The sequence below is a fragment of the Pseudorca crassidens genome, chromosome X, assembly GCF_039906515.1.
Source record: "Pseudorca crassidens isolate mPseCra1 chromosome X, mPseCra1.hap1, whole genome shotgun sequence".
NCBI classification, from domain to species: Eukaryota; Metazoa; Chordata; class Mammalia; order Artiodactyla; family Delphinidae; genus Pseudorca; species Pseudorca crassidens.
Window position 1 is genome coordinate 64,354,681 of NC_090317.1, and position 13,161 is coordinate 64,367,841.

The 13,161-nt window shown below is 37.0% G+C and overlaps 1 pseudogene; it reads left to right on the plus strand.

The window, feature by feature from the left end:
* The first annotated feature begins 7,232 nt into the window (after positions 1–7,232).
* On the plus strand, positions 7,233–11,190 carry LOC137216939 (52 kDa repressor of the inhibitor of the protein kinase-like; annotated as a pseudogene).
* The last annotated feature ends 1,971 nt before the right edge of the window (positions 11,191–13,161 follow it).

Genomic DNA, 13,161 nt, shown 5'->3' on the forward strand with positions numbered 1-13,161 from the left:
AAATCAGAGAATAAACATAGAAAATAAACCATTAATAGTAATATCCAAAATTAAAGTACCTAGAAATAAATTTAATAAAAACATGCCAAACCTTTGTTTAGTTTAAATATTATAAAGATGTCAATTCTCTCTCACTTTAGAGAGAGATAAAAAGATTCAATGTTATTTCAATAAAATTTTCAATTTGCTTTTTTCATAGAATTTGACTAGCTAAATCTAAAATATATATGGAAATGAAAGAGGCAAGAATAGCCAAAACACTCTTAAAGAAAACAGATGATAAGATTTTAAGAGAAATATATAGACTTATTATAAAACATATTAGTAAGATAGTGTGGTATTGACACAAGTATGGACAAATAGACCTAGAAAACAGAACAGAGAGCACATAAGAAGGCCCACATATGTACAGGCACTTGACATATAACAGAAGATATTTCAGATCAGTGAAGAAAAGATGGACTTGCAATAATGGTGCTGGAACAATGATAAAAAAAAAAAACTCTCCCTAAAATAGGAGTAGAAGGTAGTTTCCTCAATCTGATAAAATACTAAAACACTACCACTAGCATCATATTTAATGATGAAAGACTGAATACTTTCTCCCTTAAACTGAGAGCAAAGCAAGTATGTCTGTTTGCAACACACAACATAGTACTGGATGTCTTAGCCAAAAAATAAAAAATAAAAGGCTCACAGATTGGAAAGGATAAAGTAAAAGTTTCCCTATGTGTAAATGATAAGCATGTCTACATAGACAATCCCAAGTAATATACAAAAAACCTCCTAAAATGAATGAGTTTATTAATGTGGCAGTATTAAAGGTTAATACAAAAATAAATAATATTTGAATGTTATTTTAAAGTTTTCAGAGGAAACTTGAGTAGTTAATGCTGGAATCCACATGAATAAAATGCTGATGGTTTATGAAGACACAACTTTTTAAATTAAACTTTTCTATTTTAAGAAAATTATAGATTCACATGGAGTTGTAGAAATACAACAGAGACGTCCTATTACCTAATATACTTTACCTAGTTTCCCCCAATTCTCACATCTTACAATAGAATGTACAATATCACAAGTAAGATATTGACATGGATAAAATGCACCAATTTTATTCATATTTCATTAGTTTTGTTTATCCTCATATGTATCCACCTCTACATAATAGTCAAAATGAAAAAGTTAAATCACCATAAGGATATTTCATGTTGCCTTTTTCTCAACATGCTTACTTCCATCCCACCTCCTTTCCTGCTCCTAATCCCTGGCAACAACTAATTTTCTTTATTTCTAAAGTTTTGTCATTTCAAGAATGTTATATATGATAGTTACAGAGTCACAGGAAGTTGCAAAGATAGTACAGGATAGTCACAAGTACATTTTACTTAAATATCAAGCAAACCCACAAAATTGATGTTTTACAATTACATGTATAGTTCTATGCCATTTTTTTACATGTGTAGATTTATGCAATCACTATTGCTGATTATGTTTGAGTTTTTTAAAAAAAAATTGAAGGAGTGGGAAATATCCATGGATAAAAACCCAATAAATATTTTAAAGTAAAAAAAAATAAAAGAAAAAAACATTACCATGTTTGCATACACAGCAGTGAATAATCAGAAACTATATTTTACATACAATATCTTTTACAATAGCTCCCCAAGATGAAATACTTAGGTATCAATCTAACAAACTATACACAGGAAACATAATGAAAAGTACAAAAAGATGATAAAATAAATATAACATAAATAAATACACATAAATACTGTGTCCATAGCTTGGAAGATTCAACCTAGTAAAGACTATTAATTCTCCTCAAATTGAGCTACAAGTTCAACTTGATTTCTATAAAAATAGGAGCAATTTTGTACATATAGACAAGATAATTTTAAAATTCATAAAGGAAATGAAGATCACTGGAATAGCTACAATTTTGAAAAAGAAGAATAAAGTTGGAAAAATCACACTACCTGATTTTAAGCTTACTATATAGCTACAGTAGTCAAGACAGTATGATGTTGGCAGAGAGATAGACATACATATCAATGGAATGGAATATAGATGCCATAAATAGACCAACATAAATACGCCTAATTGATTTTTGATAATACAAAAGCAACTAAATAGAGAAAAGATAGACTTTACAACAAGTGGTACTGGAACAAATTGAACATCCACAGACAAAAAAATAAATCTCTACCTAAACCTCATATATTTTACAAAATTAATTCAAACTAGATCATACATCAAAATGTGAAATGTAAAAGTGTAAAACTATTAGTGAAAATAAAACAATAGAAAATCTTTGGGGAGGAGGGTCAAGATGATAGAGTAGAAGGACATGGAGCTCACCTCCCCCCACACCCACATAAACACATCAAAAATACATCTACATGTGGAAAAACATGCACAGAAAACTAAATGGAAACTGGAAAATCTGTTATACACCCAAAGCTACAAGAAAGATCTCCACATAACTGGGTAAGATGGGGGAAAAAAAGGAATCAGGTCGTGATCTGCTCCCCAGGGAGGAAACTGTAAGGGAAAGAAGGTCCACATGGATGGACACTTATCCTGGGGAGGGAGCATGTTGACTCACAATCTAGGCCTTCCAGTCCTGGAGTCTTGCACAGAATACACAAGCCCCTTTGACTGCTGGGAAATCTTCTGAGACAGATAGAAGGGCTAGAGAAGCCTAGACTCTATTTATGAGGACTGCAGACATGCTGGCTTGCTAACAATTGAGGCAGAGAGAGCCTTCTACTGGAGGCTTGTATGACTATCAGTTACAGCAAGTAGCTGTAGTTATAGGTCAATATATGTGAAAACCAGGATAACCACAGATCAAAAACATGATAGATTCACAAAAACATAAAAGAAAAGAACACAAGCATAATACAAAAGAAAATCATCAAACCACAAAAGGAAAAAAGAAAGAAGAAAGGAACAAAGAACTACAAAAACAACTGGACAACAAGGTTTAAAATTGCAATGAGTACATACCTATCAATAATTACTTTAAATGTCAATGGACTAAATGCTCCAATCAAAAGACATAGAGTGGCACATTGGATAAAAATCTAGAACTTACAATATGCTGCTTATAAAAGACTCACTTCAGGGCAAAAGGTACATGCAGTCTGAAAGATAGGGTATGGAAAAAGATATTTCATGAAAATGGATATGACAAGAAATCAGGGATAGCAATACTCAGACAAAATAGACTTTTAAAAAAAAGATCATTAAGAAAGACAAAAAAAAGATATTGTGTAATGATAAAGGGATCAATACAAGAAAATATTATACTATTTAACATATACTCACCCTATATAAGAGCACCAAAATACATAAAACAAATACTAACAAACATAAATGGAGGGGAGACCTTCAAGATGGCGGAGGAGTAAGACATGGAGATCACCTTCCTCCCCACAAATACATCAGAAATACATCCACATGTGGAACACCTCCTACAGAACACCTACTGAACACTGGCAGAAGACCTCACACTTCCCAAAAGGCAAGAAACTCTCCATGTACCTGGGTAGGGCAAAAGAAAAAAGAAAAACAGACAAACAAATAGGGACAAGACCTGCACCTCTGGGAGGGAGCTGTGAAGGAGGAAAAGTTTCCACACTCTAGGAAGCCCCTTCACTGGTGGAGACGGGGGTTTGTGGGGTGGAAGCTTCAGAGCCATGGAGGAGAGTGCAGCAATAAGTGTGCAGAGGGCAAATTGGAGAGATAACCACACAGAGGATTGGTGCCAACCAGCCTGAGAGACTTGTCTGCTCACATGCTGGGGTGAGTGGGGGCTGGGAACTGAGGCTCTGGCTTCAGATTCCAGGGAGAGGACTTGGGATGGCTGTGTGAACACAGCCTGTAGGGGGCTAGTGCACTGTAGTTAGCAAGGAGGGAGTCCAGAAGAAAGCCTAGAACTGCCTAAGAGGCAAGAGACATTTTTGGGGGGTGCATTAGGAGAGAGAATTCAGAGCACTGCCTAACCGAGTTCCAGAGACCGGGGCAAGCCACGGCTATCAGCATGGACACCAGCGATGTGCATGAAACAATAAGGCTGCTGCTGCAGCCACCAAGAAAACTGTGTGCAAGCACAGGTCACTTATCTACACCTCCCTTCCAGGGAGCCTGTGCAGCCTGCCACTGCCAGGGTCCCGTGATCCAGGGACAACTTCCCCAGGAGACACACAGTGCACCTCAAGCTGTTGCAATATCACACCAGCCACTGCCACCACAAGCTCGCCCCGCATTCCATACCCCTCCCTCCTCTTGGTGTGAGTGAGCCAGAACCCCCCAATCAACTGTTACTTTAATCCTGTCCTGTTGGGACAGGGAAAAGATGCCCTCAGGTGACATACATGCAGAGGTTGGGCTAAATCCAAAGCTGAATCCCAGGAGCTGTGCAAACAAAGAAGAGAAAGGGAAATTTCTCCCAGCAGCATCAGGAGCAGCAGATTAAATCTCCATAATCAACTTGATGTACCCTGCATCTGTAGAATACCTGAATAGACAATGAAGCATCCCAAAATTGAGGCAGCGGATTTTAGGAGCATCTGTAGACTTGGAGTTTGCTTTCTGCACCTAAATTGTTTCTGATTTTATGTTTATCTTACTTTGTTATTTACAGTTTATTATCATTCGTAGATTTGCTAATTGATTTGGCTGCTCTCTTCCTTTTTTTTAAATATTTAGATATATATATTTTTTTCCTTTTTCTCTTTTTGTTAGTGTGTATGCTTCTTTGTGTGATTTTTGTCTGTATAGTTTTGCTTTTACCATTTGCCCTAAGGTTCTCTCTGTCCGTTTTTTTTTCTTTTTAGTATAGCTTTTAGCACTTGTAATTATTGGTGGATTTGATTTTTGGCTTGGTTGCTCTCTTCTTTCTTTCTTTCTTTCATTTTTTTCCTTTTATTATTACTTTATTTTATTTTTAATATTTTTGTAAATTTTTACTTTAATAACTTTTATTTTTTCTTTCTTTCTTTATTTTTTTTATCTTTTTTCTTCTGAGTCGTGTGGGTAACAGGGCCTTTGTGCTCCAGCTGGGTGTCAGACCTGTGTTTCTGAGGTGGGAGAGCTCAGTTCAGGACATTGGTCCACCAGAGACCTCCCAGCTCCATGTAATATCAAACGGCAAAAGCTGTCCCAGAGATCTCCATCTCAACGTAAGACCCAGCTCTGCTCAATGACCAGTGCAGGACACAATATGCTAAACAACTAGCAAGAGAGAAACACAACTCCACCCATTAGCAGGGAGGCTGCCTAAAATCATAATAAGGTCACAGACAGCCGAAAACACAGCACAGGATGTGATCCTGCCCACCAGAAAGACAATATCCAGCCTCATCCATCAGAACACAGACACCATTTCCCTCCACCAGAAAGCCTACACAACCCACTGAACCAACCTTAGACACTGGGGGCAGACAACAAAAACAACAGGAACTATGAAACTGCAGCCTGCAAAAAGGAGACCCCAAACACAGTAAGTTAAGCAAAATGAGAAGACAGAGAAACACACACAACAGATGAAGGAGCAAGGAAATAATCCACAAAACCAAACAAATGAAGAGGAAATAGACAGTCTACCTGAAAAAGAATTCAGAGTAATGATAGTAAAGATGATCCAAAATCTTGGAAATAGAAAGGAGAAAATACGAGAAAGGTTTAACAAGGACCTAAAAGAACTAAAGAGCAAACAAACAATGTTTAACAACAAAATGAATGAAATTAAAAATTCTCTAGGAGGAATCAATAGCAGAAGAACTGAGGCAGAAGAACGGATAATTGACCTGGAAGATAAAATAGTGGAAATAACTACCAGAGAGCTGAATAAAGAAAAAAGAATCAAAAGATTTGAGGACAGTCTCAGAGACCGCTGGGATAACATTAAATGCACCAACATTCGAATTATAGGGGTCCCAAAAGATGAAGAGAAAAAGAAAGGGACTGAGAAAATATTTGAAGAGATTATAGTTGAAAACGTCCCTAATATTGGAAAGGAAATAGTCAATGAAGTCTAATAAGTGTAGAGAGTCCCATACAGGATAAACCCAAGGAGAAACACGCCAAGACACATATTAATCAAACTAGCAAAAGTTAAATACAAATAAAAAATATTAAAAGCAGCAAGGAAAAAACAACAAATAACATACAAGGGAATCCCCATAAGGTTAACAGCTGATTTTTCAGCAGAAACTCTGCAAGCCAGAAGGGACTGGCAGGAAATATTTAAAGTGATGAAAGGGAGAAACCTACAACCAAGATTACTCTACCCAGCAAGGATCTCATTCAGATATGACAGAGAAATTAAAACCTTTACAGAAAAGCAAAAGCTAAGAGAATTCAGCACCACCAAACCAGGTTTACAACAAATGCTAAAGGAACTTCTATAGGCAGGAAACACAAGAGAAGGAAAAGAGATCTACAGTAACAAACCCAAAACAATTAAGAAAATGGGAATAGGAACATGCATATCACTAGTTACCTTAAATGTAAATGGATTAAATGCTCCAACCAAAAGACACAGACTGGCTGAATGGAGATAAAAATAAGACCCGTATATATACTGTATACAAGAGACCCATTTCAGACCTAGGGACACATACAGACTGAAAGTGAGGGAATGGAAAAGATATTCCATGCAAATGGATATCAAAAGAAATCTGGAGTAGCAATTCTCCTATCAGAAAAAGTAGACTTTAAAGTAAAGACTATTACAAGAGACAAAGAAGGACACTACCTAAGGATCAGGGGATCAATCCAAGAAGAAGATATAACAATTGTAAATATTTATGTACGCAACATAGGAGCACCTCAAAACATAAGGCAAATGTTAACAGTCATAAAAGGGGAAATCGACAGTAACTCAATCATAGTAGGCGGCTTTAACACCCCACTTTCACCCATGGACAAATCATCCGAAATGAAAATAAAAAAGGAAACACAAGCTTTAAATGATACCTTAAACAAGATGGATTTAATTGATTTTTATAGGACATTCTATCCAAAAACAACAGAATACACATTCTTCTCAAGTCCTCATGGAACATTCTCCAGGATAGATCGTATCTTAGGTCACAAATCCAGCCTTGATAAATTTTAGATAATTGAAATCGTATCAAGTTCCCTGGCCCTGACAGGCGGGCGGGCTTCCCTGAGGAGGTGGGGAGGGGAGGGTTGGGCTGGCCAGCGGGCAGATGATGATGCTGATCTTCTGTGTGGCCCCCAACAGCATACAGAAGAGCACGCAGTTTGACCTGGCCTTTTTCAGGTTCCCACAGGATCCAGCCAGATGCCTGAAGTGGGTGGAGAATTGTAGGAGAGCAGACTTCAAAGATAAAACACCTGATCAACTAAATAAACATTATCAATATTGTGACAAACAGTTTGAGACTTCTGTGATCTGTAGAACTAGTCCTTATAGGAGAGTTCTTTGAGATAATGCGATACCAACAATATTTGATCTTACCAGCCATTTGAAAAATCCACACGGTAGACACAGAAAATGAATAAAAGAATTGAGTTAAGATCAAATCAGGACACTGAAACAGAAAAAAATTGATGAAACTTCTGAAGAGGGACCAAAACATAAGGAAATAAACAACAGCAATGCAGACGAAGGGGGTGAAGAGCAGGATGAAGACATTTTACCTTTAACCCTTGAAGAGAAGGAAAACAAAGAATACTTAAAATCTTTATTTGAAATTTTGATTCTTATGGGAAAACAGAACATACCTCTGGATGGACTTGAAGCTTCTGAAGTCCCAGAAGGTCTCTTTACTCCTGATAACTTTCAAGCACTGCTGGAGTGCCAGATCAATTCTGGTGAAGAGGACCTGAGAAAGCGCTTTGAATCAACAGGAGTGAACACATTGTTCTGTTCGAAAACACAGCAGAAACAGATGCTAGAGATCTGTGAGAGCTGCATTTGGGAAGAAACTCTCAGGTAAGTGAGAGACTCTCACTTCTTTTCCATCGTCACTGACGACGTGGCAGACATAGCAGGGGAAGAGCACCTGCCTTTGTTGGTGAGGTTTGTTGATGAAGCTCACTACCTGAGAGAGGAATTTGTGGGCTTCCTGCCTTATGAAGCTGATGCAGAAATTTTGGCCGTGAAATTTCACACTACAATAACTGAGAAGTGGAGATTAAACATGGAGTACTGTCGTGGCCAGGCTTAGATTGTGTTCAGTGGATTTTCTTCCAAAATGAAAGTTGTTGCTTCTAGACTTTTAGAGAAGTATCCCCAAGCTATCTACACACTCTGCTCTTCCTGTGCCTTAAATATGTTGTTGGAATTATCAGTGTCTGTTATGGGAGTATCTGTCGCATTAGGAACAATTGAGGAAGTTTGTTGTTTTCTCCATCAATCACCACAACTGCTTTTAGAGCTTGACAATGTAATTTCTGTCCTATTTCAAAACAGTGAAGAAAGGGGCAAAGTACTGAAGGAAATTTGCCATTTCTAGTGGACAGGCAGGCATGATGCTTTTGAAATCTTAGTGGACCTCCTACAAGCACTTGTTTTATGTTTAGATGGTATAAATAATGACACATGTTAGATGGAATAACTGTATAGCTGGCCGACCATTTGTACTCTGTAGTGTGGTAACAGATTTTGATCTAATCAATACCACTGTTGGTTTTAAAAATGTTCTATCTTTTACAAGAGACTTTGAGAAAAATCTTCAGGGGCAAACTTCTGATGTCTTCTTTGCAGCCAGTAGTTTGACTGCAGTGCTGCATTCACTAAATGAAGTGATGGAAAATATCGAAGTTTATCATGAATTTTGGTTTGAGGAAGCCACACATTTGGCAACCAAACTTGATATTCAGATGAAATTCCCAGGGAAATTTCACAGGGCTCCACACAGTAACATGGAATCTCACCTAACCTCTGAGAGTTACTATAAAGAAACTCTAATGGAAACACAAAAGACCCCGAATAGCCAAAGCAGTCTTGAGAACGAAAAAAGGAACTGGAGGAATCAGGTTCCCTGACTTCGGACTATACTACAAAGCTACAGTAATCAAGACAGTATGGTACTGGCACAAAAACAGAAATATAGATCATTGGTACAGGATAGAAAGCCCAGAGATAAACCCACGCACATATGGACACCTTATCTTTGATAAAGGTGGCAGGAATGTACAGTGGAGAAAGGACAGCCTCTTCAATAAGTGGTGCTGGGAAAACTGGACAGATACATGTAAAATTATGAGATTAGATCACTCCCTAACATCATACACAAAAATAAGCTCAAAATGGATTAAAGACCTAAATGTAAGGCCAGAAACTATCAAACTCTTAGAGGAAAACATAGGCAGAACACTCTATGACATAAATCACAGCAAGATCCTTTCTGACCCACCTCCTAGAGAAATGGTAATAAAAACAAAAATAAACAAATGGGACCTAATGAAACTTCAAAGCTTTTGCACAGCAAAGGAAACCATAAACAAGACCAAAAGACAACCCTCAGAATGGGAGAAAATATTTGCAAATGAAGCAACCAACAAAGGATTAATCTCCAAAACTTACAAGCAGCTCATGCAGCTCAATAACAAAAAAACAAACAACCCAATCCAAAAATGGGCAGAAGACCTAAATAGACATTTCTCCAAAGAAGATATACAGACTGCCAACAAACACATGAAAGAATGCTCAACATCATTAATCATTAGAGAAATGCAAATCAAAAGTACAATGAGATATCATCTCACACCAGTCAGAATGGCCATCATCAAAAAATCTAGAAACAATAAATGCTGGAGAGGGTGTGGAGAAAAGGGAACACTCTTGCACTGCTGGTGGGAATGTGAATTGGTTCAGCCACTATGGAGAACAGTATGGAGGTTCCTTAAAAAACTGCAAATAGAACTACCATATGACCCAGCAATCCCACTACTGGGCATATACCCTGAGAAAACCAAAATTCAGAAAGAGTCATGTACCAAAATGTTCATTGCAGCTCTATTTACAATAGGCTGGAGATGGAAACAACCTAAGTGCCCATCATCGGATGAATGGATAAAGAAGATGTGGCACATATATACGATGGAATATTACTCAGCCATAAAAAGAAACGAAATTTAGTTATTTGTAATGAGGTGGTTGGACCTAGAGTCTGTCGTACAGAGTGAAGTAAGTCAGAAAGAAAAAGACAAATACCGTATGCTAACACATATATATGGAATTTAAGAAAAAAAATGTCATGAAGAACCTAGGGGTAAGGCAGTAATAAAGACGCAGACCTCCTAGAGAACGGACTTGAGGTTATGAGGAGGGGGAAGTGTGAACTGTGACAGCGCGAGAGAGTCATGGACATATACACACTAACAAACGTAGTAAGGTAGATAGCTAGTGGGAAGCAGCTGCATGGCACAGGGATATTGGCTCGGTGCTTTGTGACAGCCTAGAGGGGTGGGATAGGGAGGGTGGGAGGGAGGGAGATGCAAGAGGGAAGACATATGGGAACATATGCTTATGTATGACTGATTCACTTTGTTATAAAGCAGAAACTAACACACCATTGTAAAGCAATTATACCCCAATAAAGATGTTTAAAAACAACAACAACAACAACAACACCAAAAAAGAAACTCTAAGTGTTCCAACAGTGGAACACATTATTCAGGAACTGAAAGGTATATCCTCAGAACAGCACCTCAGAGCTCTTAAATGCTTATCTCTGATACTCTCTGTCATGGAACAGCTCAAATTCAATACGTCAGAGGAGCATCATGCTGACATGTACAACAGTGATTTACCTAATCCTGACACATGCTCTGCTGAGCTGCATTGTTGCGGAATCAAGTGGAAACACAGACGGAAAGATATAGAACTTCCATCCACTATTTTATGAAGCCCTTCATCTGCCAGACATCAAGATTTTTCCTAATGTTTATGCATTGCTGAAGGTCCTATGTATTCTTCCTCTGATGAAGGTTGAGAACCAACGCTATGAAAATGGGCAAAAGTGTCTCAAAGCATACCCGAGGAATACTTTGACAGACCAAAGGTCAAGTAACTTAGCTTTCCTTAACATAAAATTTGATATAAAACAACATTTGGATTTAATGGTGGATACATATATAAAACTATATACAAGTAAGTCAGAGCTTCCTACAGGTAATTCAGAAACCATTGAAAATACCTAAGAGACTTTTAAAATAGGCGTTCTCTTATATTTGATATTTGAAAAAAATCTGTAAGAAATTTGAAAATATCTTACAGAAAAGTTGTAAGGTGTACGTAGGCCACTTAATCACTGAATATCTTGACCTGTAGGCTTCCCATTGAGACATTAGTCATTGATAATCTGCCTGTCTAAATGACCCATTTGAAGTCCCATGCTTTGGAGACCTAACTGTTCTTTCAGAAGATAGCATTGAAAGTACCATATTACGCTCTGTGATCTCTGCTAATGGCATTTTGGAACTGTATAAGTTAAGTCATTTTAGACATAACATTAATCACTGTGGATCCAACTGTCAGATAGTGAGTTATCAGTTCTTTGAAGAAATAAATTTTGAGGAGGTACAGGAGGAAGGAATACATTTTATAAAACATTACAATGAAACTCATGACTGACCTTTGAATAGTAGGAGTTTTAAGTATGCTGTTAAATACCTGTAAGGGACCGTTAAGAAAATTATCAGACTCTGAGACAAACGTCTGAGCTTGCCAAACAAGGATTTCAGTGTAGATTTTGTTTTTATCAAATGAAGTTGAAGGAATAAGTTATAGTTAAATTTGAATGGAAGAGCCTGCCATTGTTGTTCCACATCTGATTGTTGCTGCTTACATTCCTTTATGGAGCCTAGATCTTCATAAGCTTTTTGACAGGTATATTTTGAACACTTCTGTTTCATGGATCACAAGCCATGTGACAGGATCACAAGCCATGGATATTAACAACTGATTTGTCTGTTTTCTTTTGCCTTTTTCCATGACTGTATATACTGCCTCATCTTGATTTACAACCAAAACCTAGAAAACCTACAAAAATAAGTGTTTTATGGTTTATCTAGGAATAATACAGAAAATATTGCTGTTATTTTTGGTGAAGAAAATCAATTTTGTATAGTTTACTTCAACCTAAATAAAATGTGAATTTTGTTTAAAAATGAAGAAACAAAAAAACACAAGAAAGAGTACCAAGTATCTTTTCCAACCACAACACTATGAGACTAGATATCAATTATGGAAAAAAATCTGTAAAAAATACAAACACATGGAGGCTGAACAATACTGAACAATACTACTAAATAACCAAGAGATCACTGAAGAAATCAAAGAGGAAATCAAAAAGTCTCTGGAAACAAATGACAATGAAGACACAACAACCGAAAACATATGGGATGCAGCAAAAGCAGTTCTAAGAGGGAAGTTTATAGCAATACAATCCTACCTCAATAAACAAGAAACAGCTCAAATAAACAACCTAAACTTACACCTAAAACAATTAGAAAAAGAAGAGCAAAAAATCTCCAAACTTAGCAAAAGGAAAGAAATCATAAAGACCAGATCAGAAATAAATGAAAAAGAAATGAAGGAAACAAAAGCAAAGATCAATAAAACTAAAAGCTGCTTCTTTGAGAAGACAAAATTGATAAACCATTAACCAGACTTATGAAGAAAAAAAAGGGAGAAGACTCAAATCAATATAATTAGAAATGAAAAAGGAGATGTAACAACTGACACTGAAGAAATACAAAGGATCATGAAAGATTACTACAAGCAACTCTATACCAATAAAATGGACAACCTGGAAAAGATGGACTAATTCTTAGAAAAGAACAAAGTTCTGAGACTGAACCAGGAAGAAACAGAAAATATAAACAGATCAATCACAAGCACTGAAATTGAGACTGTGATTAAAAATATTCCAACAAACAAAATCCCAGGACCAGATGGCTTCACAGGTGAATTCTACCAAACACTTAGAGAACAACTAACACCCACACTTCTCAAACTCTATCAAAATATAAAAGAGAGAGGAACACTCCCAAACTCATTATACAAGGCCACCATCACCCTGACACCAAAATCAGACAAAGATGTCACAAAGAAAGAAAACTACAGGTCAATATCACTGATGAACATACATGTAAAAATCCTCAGGAAAG